Raw genomic sequence first — 8,565 nt, 5'->3', positions numbered from 1 at the left:
GAAAGAGAGAAAGAAAAGGAGGGAAAGAAAAGGAAAGGAGGGAAAGGTGGCAAAGAGATGGAGGGAGGGAGGGAGGCTCTCCCACCCCCCATCAAGCTCCTGCCACCCCCGTGGTTCCCTTATTTACTGCTTCGGCGCAGGCCAGGGAAGCTGGGGGCGGGGTTCTCCAGGCCTCCCCCCAGCTGCAGCGTTTCTGCGCGGGCCCGGAAAACCCAGCTGTGGGGCTCTCTGGGCCTCCCCCCAGCCGCAGCACTTTGGCGCGGGCCTGGGGAAGCCGGATGCGGGGCTTAATGGGTCTGGATTGTTTCCATGTGGTTGGAAACTGAGCACTGTGGTGTCCATACTTTAAAAAGGGGATATTGCAGACCCACACAATTATAGATCAATAAGCTTACTAGATATAGTGGCAAAACTATACAGTAAATATTTGCTGTTAAAACTGGAAGACTGGATGGCTGAGGAACAAATTTTACATCCGGGCTCAAGCAGGTTTTCAGAAGGGCCTTGGAACAACCTGTCACTGCCAAACCCTTTACCAACTGGCACATTCTGGTTTAAATGGACCAACAAAGGCACTTTACGTAGCATTTGTTGACCTGGCCGCTCCATTTGATTCTATAAACAGGGACCACCTTTGGTCAAAGTTAGCTAAAATGAATGCTGAGAGGCGGTTATTACTGCTTCTTCGAGAGCTACATAGAGATACTTTTGCCCAAATTAGAGTGGATACTTCTGGCTCTCTAACCAGTAGAATTCCTGTTAGTAAAGGTGTGAAACAGGGCTGCGTCCTGGCCCCATCATTATTTAACTTGCACATCAATGACATAATGGAGATTCTCTTTGGTCCGCACTTTTCCCCTTCATCACTTGGTCATCAAAACAATTCTTCTTTATGCGGATGATATGGTTTTAATCTCCCTAACTAAAATCGGTCTGAGAAGACTTTTACATCAGCTAGGGAATTATTGTAGTGAGGAATCACTCAATATAAACTATGCAAAGACCAAGGTAAGAAAGCCTAAAATCTCTTGATGGACTATCCTTGGCAACCCTATTGAACAATGCAGAGCATTTAAATATCTTGGAGTAACTTTCAGAGAGACTCTGAATTGGAAAAATCATCTTGCATCAGTAAAATCTTCAGCATTAAGAATTGTAGTATCAAGTTTACATTTTTCCACACATTGACCCAGCACTGAAATTATTCAACAGCAAGGTCCCCCATCTCTTATATGGAATTTAAGTTTGGGGCTGGAAGGAGGATATTTTGGCTAATTTGGAGGTAATCCAAAACCAATTTATAAGGCGAATTCTAGCTTTGCCCAGAGGCACCCCCACATCTTTGATGAGAGCTGAACTGGGACTCCCCTCTCTTATGGCCTTGGCACACCTGGCAGTCATAAAATACTGGAAAAAGAACACACCTCTGAGCTCCAACTCTACAAGCCACCAATCAGACAACCTCCATTTTGATAAAGACCCTATCCATTCTAACTTTCTTAATACTATTATCCAAAGATACACCATTCCAGATGACCTCCTCAGGGCCTCAGCTGAGAATTCACAATTTAGGGACTGAATATACGAGGCTGATGCACTGATCAATAGCTCTTTAATGTCAGAACCCACAGCTTACAACGAAATACACGCATTCAGGAACGGTTATACTTTTATTGCAAAGCTATAGATGCGGTAACACAGGCACTGTTAAGAATGGCGGCAACCCACTGAGCATAATAGGATATAGGGCATTTGTATACCCCCCCATGGCATGGGCCAATTAGCTACCCTCCCATGCGCGGGACCAGCTAGGAAACCGTTATGTGGCAAAAGCTGGGAAGCAGTAGTCTCCCAGGGTACATAGGCGACTTCCAGACAATACAACCCCCTCCTGCACATCTGTAGAGATAAGCAGTTCAGCACAGGCAGAACAGCAGAGATAGGAATGCAATAGCAATTACCAAGACACAGAATGAACTCCCCAACCCCCATGGCAGCATAGCTGACATTTAATCCTGAAATCTAAAGTGGCTCCCTAGTATAAATATTGAAAATCTGACCACTGCAGGTCGAGTTACCTAGTCAATATCTCTAACTATAACCTCAGAGTGCCCTTTACAGCTTTACGATTCCAAACTATGCAAACAGCTCTTTTGGCTGGCCGTTATTCACATACTCCAAAAGAGCGATGTCTGTGCATTTGTGGCTTGCCAGAGGTGGAGGACCTTCCTCACTACATGCTCTACTGTCCGCTTTACAGCACTCCAAGAGAGAAATTCTTAGCAGGATTTCTATTGGTTATGCAAGCATACCCAGAAGCTGAGAAGATTGGGTTCTTGCTTTCAGATAATGATGCTTATCTATCCTATAGAGTTTTCCTGTTTGCTTTAGCAGCATCTAAGATTAGATCTAAGGGGCAGGCTACCTGATGGTGATTGAACCTGTTTTATCTTCCTTTTATTACTGACTAGTAGTCAATTTTAACCTGGATATTAATGGTCCTTTTTAACTTTTTATGATTGCTTTGCTATATTCTGTATTTTGTAATGGCCAATGGCTTAATACAATAAACCACTTTGACTTTGACTCTTTAGAAAACGTTTAGAAAACCTTTGTTAACTTTGATCTGCATATGTTGTTAATTTTATACAACTAGTGTCATGTCTTTATGTTGTCGGGTCTTTTTGTAATTATGTAGTACAAACATAGCCACTTTTCTACTACTAGCCTTAATCCTGCTTTCTACCTCTCTCTTAGTTCAACTCAGCAATTTGCAATATGCTATACTTTGATACAAATCATCAGTCTACGTGATCTTCCAACTTTTTGGCTGTACTCTCCAAGTCTCCAGAATATGGGATTGCCAAATCTCCCACTATGGTGGAAGTCCTCCTGCTGGCAGTATTGAGTGTTTGCTGCCACTTAGATAGAGTGGCATGGGGATAGTTGGGGGGGGGGCAGGTGTCAATCTGACACAGCAACAACACTTCCAGTGCAACCCAAGAAGCAGTGTCATCGTATCAGTGCATTACTCAAGGATTCCCCTCCTATAGGAGAAATCCTAGAACATCACAATAACATAAAGACTGCATTTGAACAATGCATGTTTCCATGTCCCTGTTCTTGTACATCTCCTACCAGTTGCCAGCTGGGATGGGGATGAACTGGCTCATGAGCAATGCTCCCTCTAAGCTGTGGAGTCTTGTGAGCAAAAATTCAACTTTGTGAGCTACTGGCATTAAAGTTGTGAGCAAGTGATTTGGCTACTGCATAAATCAGTTTGCTTTGGAGCCATCCTTCCTGAGCTAAGACAAAAATGTGTGAGCCAGAGGCTAAAAAACTGTGAGTTTGGCTCACACTAACTCAGCTTAGAGGGAACACTGCTCATGAGCCAAACTTTGGCCTGAACTTGGGCCATTCTGAAGCTCAAAAACTGATGTTTGAGGAAGGCTCATTCCCTGAACATTTACTGGACTTTTGGTCTGTTCAGTGTGGCTGTTTGGGGCCAGTCATTTAACACTTCAGTTTTGCTCCCCTTCCCCTTTGAACGGCGGGGGTAAATTACCAAAGGGGTAAATGCCTTTCCTGGGCAGTCCCTATGCTCTTTCTCCCAGCTGTGGTGAGCCATGGTTGGGAGAAAGGGGAAAAGGAAGTCCTTTCCCAGGTGATACCCAATCCATGCTCGCTGCAGCTGGGAGAAAGGGTGAATGGAACCTCCCGGACCAGTTTGGTTTGGGTGGGCACCATTCAGTTCAGGGGCCACCCTGAACTCCGAACAGCCTTTTTTAGGTTTGTGCCCATCCCTACTTGTAAGTCCTTACTGGCAACTCTAGCCGAATGTGGACTGGAGAAGGGCAAAGAATAGATAGTGCTGATGAAGAGACCCTAAGGAATAAATACATAAGGCATCTTTGATTTCATGGTTGGTTGCCAAAATCCATTGATTTTAAATTAAAACATGAAATGGGTCAAATGTAGTTTTATTCTAAACCACCGACATTTTACAAATGCAATGTTTGCAGCTCACATTAATTTCCTTTCTGTTCTCTGGACTTAGAAGGATAATTACCAGACACATCTTCCTATTACTGTTCATAGGATGAAGCAACTTAAAACACTGCAGCCTTCCTTAAGGGAGACATTATTGCTCAAATAAATCAGATTGTATCAATGCAGGAAAAACATTTCCATCTTTCAAACATTTCAAATGTTTAGCTCCTTCTAAGGTTCCAGGCCAGACTACTGTAAATCACTTTATGCTGGCCTTCCCTTGAAACTCTGGAAGCTCCAACTGATCCAGAATGTGGCAACATGAGTCCTGATGAGAATGTCACAGACAGCACACATATATCCAGTGCTGCGTGAGCTACACTGGCTCCCAGTGGAATACCAAGTCAAGTTCAAGGTTTTGGTATTGACCTATAAGGCCTTGAGTGGTCAGGGACTGACGTTTCTACAGGACTGTCTCCTCCGTTATGTTCCCAGGAGAGCATTACACTCTTCAGATAACCACTTGCTAGTGGTCCCCAGCCCTAAAGCTATCTGGCTGTCCTTGACCAGGACCAGGGCCTTTTTGGTTCTGAGCCCAACCTGGTGGAACTCTCTGCTAAATACCACCAGGGGCCTGTGGGACCTTATGCAATTTCGCAGGGCATGTAAGGCAGAGATGTTCCGCCAGGCTTTTGGTTGAGGACAGTGATGGTTTCCATCCTAGCTGGCACCCTTTTCCACTCCTGCTGCTTTTTATATCTGCTTTGCCCTCCTTTCCCCTGCCCATGAAGCAGCCAGCAGTCTGAAATTGGTTCAATTAGTAAATGCCATCTGATTTGTTTGAAATGTGTTATTAATGTTTTAACTGTTTTATCTGGATATGTTAAGCATGCAGTCAAGCCATATCATACAATCTCTTAACCATTTTCAAAACTCTGCTGTGTGAGAGAGGAGAGGTTTCCCTCCTTCTTGAATTTTACACCCCCTTTGATCATGTTTCAGGAAGGCTATTATCTTTGTCATGTTCATTGATCTTGTATACAGATTGTCTCAGTGTTGGTTCTCCACTACTGAAAGGTGAATTTGTGCCCCTTGCAGTTCAACTTATACCTGAGCCACCCATGGGGGGGGTAAACCTCTGTCCTTGGCTCTGCTGGCAACCCTAGATACCACCCCGTGAGTGAAAAGACAAATGTATGCTGAGCAGTGAGCTTGGCACATGTTGAAGAAATGCCACAACTGCACAGCAAACTCTGACTATCCACTCAACATGCCAATTTGGTAACTGGTGAAATTACTTTCAGTTATTATGCAAACAACGGTCTGTATAACAACTGAAAGCAATTAAGCAACCTAAAACATCTAACATTATTGGAATAAACAGTAAAGTACCATTTGGTGTCATGAAAATAATAAACATAAATAAAATCTTAATATTGATAATATTTATTTGGGCACATTTAATTAATTTTGATTGTTCATCCAGTTTCAGCTTTTTGAGCACTTATCCAGTTAGTTCCAATCATCATTTAGCAAATACCCAGCAAGGCAAACATAATAAAAATTATGTGGGTTTGAACTATGAATGATCAAACCTAACAGATATATCCACTATGGAGAAATCACTTGATACCAACAGGTACAATTCAGTGAATAACCAACAGACCCTGCATCCTGCAAAACAAACCAACTCACATTCTAATGAGGGAAAAGAGGAAGAAACTTGTGTTCCAAACTTCATTACTTTTCTTTTAGCTACAGTTTATTTTTGCTGCTTTGTGTTCCAAAAACAAAAAGTCACTGGAAATTGGACCATACCGTTAAGTTCAAAGAACAGGAATTTCAGAGGTGTACTTTTCTACTTCACTGCACCCAAAACCCAGCTGTGCAGGGAGGGAAAAAAAAACCCAGTCCATCTTTCCTAACCCTATCCTAGGCATTTATGATTTAAGCCTCAAGGAATTTGCCATTGTGATTCTTATGAAAGAGAATATTCTATATATACTGAAGTGACAGCTTCCAATTTAATGTGCTTCATCCAAGACAATTGGTAAAAAGGCAATCATTTCTGACATTTGACATGTAAGGTGAGGGGTGGAACATTAAAAAAGAGGTGCTGTGCCATATCCTCATAGGCATCAATTTTAAACAAGAGTCTCATTTAGGAATCTGTTCTCATCAGCTGTTTGATCTCAGTGCTTAGATAAAACACCTATTTTTTTAACTCAAAAGTTATGGGAAAAGACTGCTTTGACAAAATCATGGGAGGTTCTGGATGCTAAAGAATATAATGCCTTTTCAAACAAAACTCAGTCAGCCACAATGTCCTTTGGGTTACATCTGCACAGAATTATAGATATGAAGAACGGCTCAGTGGCAGCAACCTGTCATTAAAAGATAAAATCATTTTAAGCCAGCAGGAGAAATGTAGCTACTTCTGTTTGATCTTAGAGGAAAACAGCTATAATTCATACTATGTATAATTTAACTGAGGGCAAAGCATTTGCAAACACAAGCACGCATGCAATTTGAAATGTTAAAATTCAGATTATATTTCAGTGTCATATCTATTTCTTCTCACTCTCACGTTGTTATGAAGCAGCTATTGATTTCTGGCTGCAGCTGACAGATGGAATGTCTGTAGCAGGATCTTTGTTGTCATAACAACAATGGACTGACAGCCAAAGTTTAATTTAAATTAGACAGCAACCTCCCTGCCCAATTAGCCAACCCTCAGTTTCTAAATCTCTTACATATTGGAGTGCATAGTTCAATTTAAGTAGCTGCAAATAACACTCTCCTGGTACACATTTCTCAAGAATATTTGGATGGCAACTACCTATTATATATCCCATGCTTTTTATAAATTATAAACATTAATGGATGGAATCAGTTTCCCCCCCTTAAGTAAAGCTTTATGTATAGTAGTGTTAGATGTACAGCATTCAGCTCTGTTCTCCTCAGTCAACAAAAAAAAGAGCCAAAGACATCAAAATGAGGCTAGGTCTCAGATTTTTCACAAACAGTTTTGTCCGAACACAGAAGATAGGAAGACTCCACATGTTTGCTAATTCTCTTCAACTTTATTTGAATTTAGGGTTGCCAGGTGGGGGTGCTCTTGTCCAGTCCCGGAATCCTCTGGCGTGCATACAAAGTTGTCACCAAAAGTGACATTATCACCCTGGGCACATCATGCAGGGGATGCTCTAGCATTTGGACAAATAACTCTATGGTCACCATAGAGTTTTAACCCAAATGCTAGAACATCCCCTGTGATATGTGCCTAGTGCAATGATGTCACCTCCAGGTGAAAACATTGCTCCAAGAGTGTTGGGTGCGATGGGTCTCTTTGGGGGTAGGGCTCCCCCACTGGCCAGCTGGCTGTTGGCAGTTTGGGGCCCCCAAAAGTAGGGGAACTGCCACCCCCATCAGGGGGATGGCAACCCTAATTTGGATTCACCTCCAGTCAGAAGACAGACTCCGTCCACATCCATGTGATTACAGATACATGGCTGGCCATCAATTTGACCAATCTTTCCATGCTTTCCAATTACTGAGAACTTTTCAGTTGCTGAGGATTTGAAAACAAGACAAAATTTGCAGACACAGACTGTGCCAACAGGTCAAAAATAGGCACATGTTTTCAAAAATTAAATGCTTGGATTCAACATTTGGGATGCTTTGACTTACATGACTAGTGGTAGGGAAGTGATGAAATGCAATAAGTTATTTCACTGCTCACCTAGATGGCAGTTCCTCCTTGCTCTGCCGAATAGTACCATGGCAGCAAAGCAGCAGCATAAATCAAGATGCAGATCTGCAGTGAAGCATGGTAAAATTGCACTCACTTAACCTATGAATGGCAGTGTGGAGGACCCTGAGAAACAGGACGGAATCAGTATTATTAAGGCATGGTATATAATACCTTCAATTCTCTCAAATCATTCCACGCTCACCTTCTGTTTTTTTCACAAAGTGCTACACCCTGAAAACAAAGTCTCTTAACAGCCTGTAATGTTCATACCAACTGCAGTATACACTGTAGGCTGGAGCCTACCAATCCTTTTTTATTTCCCAGCAAAAGACCCATTCCTAGTTGTTCTTTCTACTATCTTAAGCAGAGTTACACCCTTCTAAATATATCGGAGTCAATGAGCTAGTAGTAGTGTAACTGCTCAGGAATAGCAGTGCTAGTTACTTTAGATGAAGAAGAAGAAGAAGAAGAAGAAGGAGGAGGAGATTGGATTTATACCCTGCCCTTCACTTGGAGTCTCAGAGCGGCTTACAAACTCCTTTCCCTTCCCCTCCCCACAACAGACACCCTGTGAGGTGGGTGGGGCCGAGAGAACTCTGACACAAACTGCTTTTTTTCAAGGACAGCTGTGCCAAAGCTTGTGACTGACCCAAGGTCACATCAGCAGGTGCAAGTGGAGGAGTGGGGAATCAAACCCAGTTCTCCCAGATTAGAGTCCGCACACTTAACCACTACACCAAACTGGCATATTATTAATAAAACATGTGTAATTCAGTGCAAAAATGTATGCAAATATCTTCTGCATACATAGATGTATAATA

General features: G+C 42.4%; 1 protein-coding gene across 2 annotated transcripts in view; it reads right to left on the bottom strand.

Moving 5' to 3' along the window:
- SGCD (sarcoglycan delta) overlaps nucleotides 1–8,565 on the bottom strand; it is a 359,455-nt gene that overhangs the window by 84,961 nt on the left and 265,929 nt on the right. The gene's annotated exons all lie outside the window — the stretch shown is intronic.

This window comes from Gekko japonicus, unplaced genomic scaffold (genome assembly GCF_001447785.1).
Source record: "Gekko japonicus isolate JY-2015 unplaced genomic scaffold, Gekko_japonicus_V1.1 scaffold763, whole genome shotgun sequence".
In the NCBI taxonomy this organism is placed as follows: Eukaryota; Metazoa; Chordata; class Lepidosauria; order Squamata; family Gekkonidae; genus Gekko; species Gekko japonicus.
This window is presented reverse-complemented; position numbering and strand designations above follow the sequence as displayed.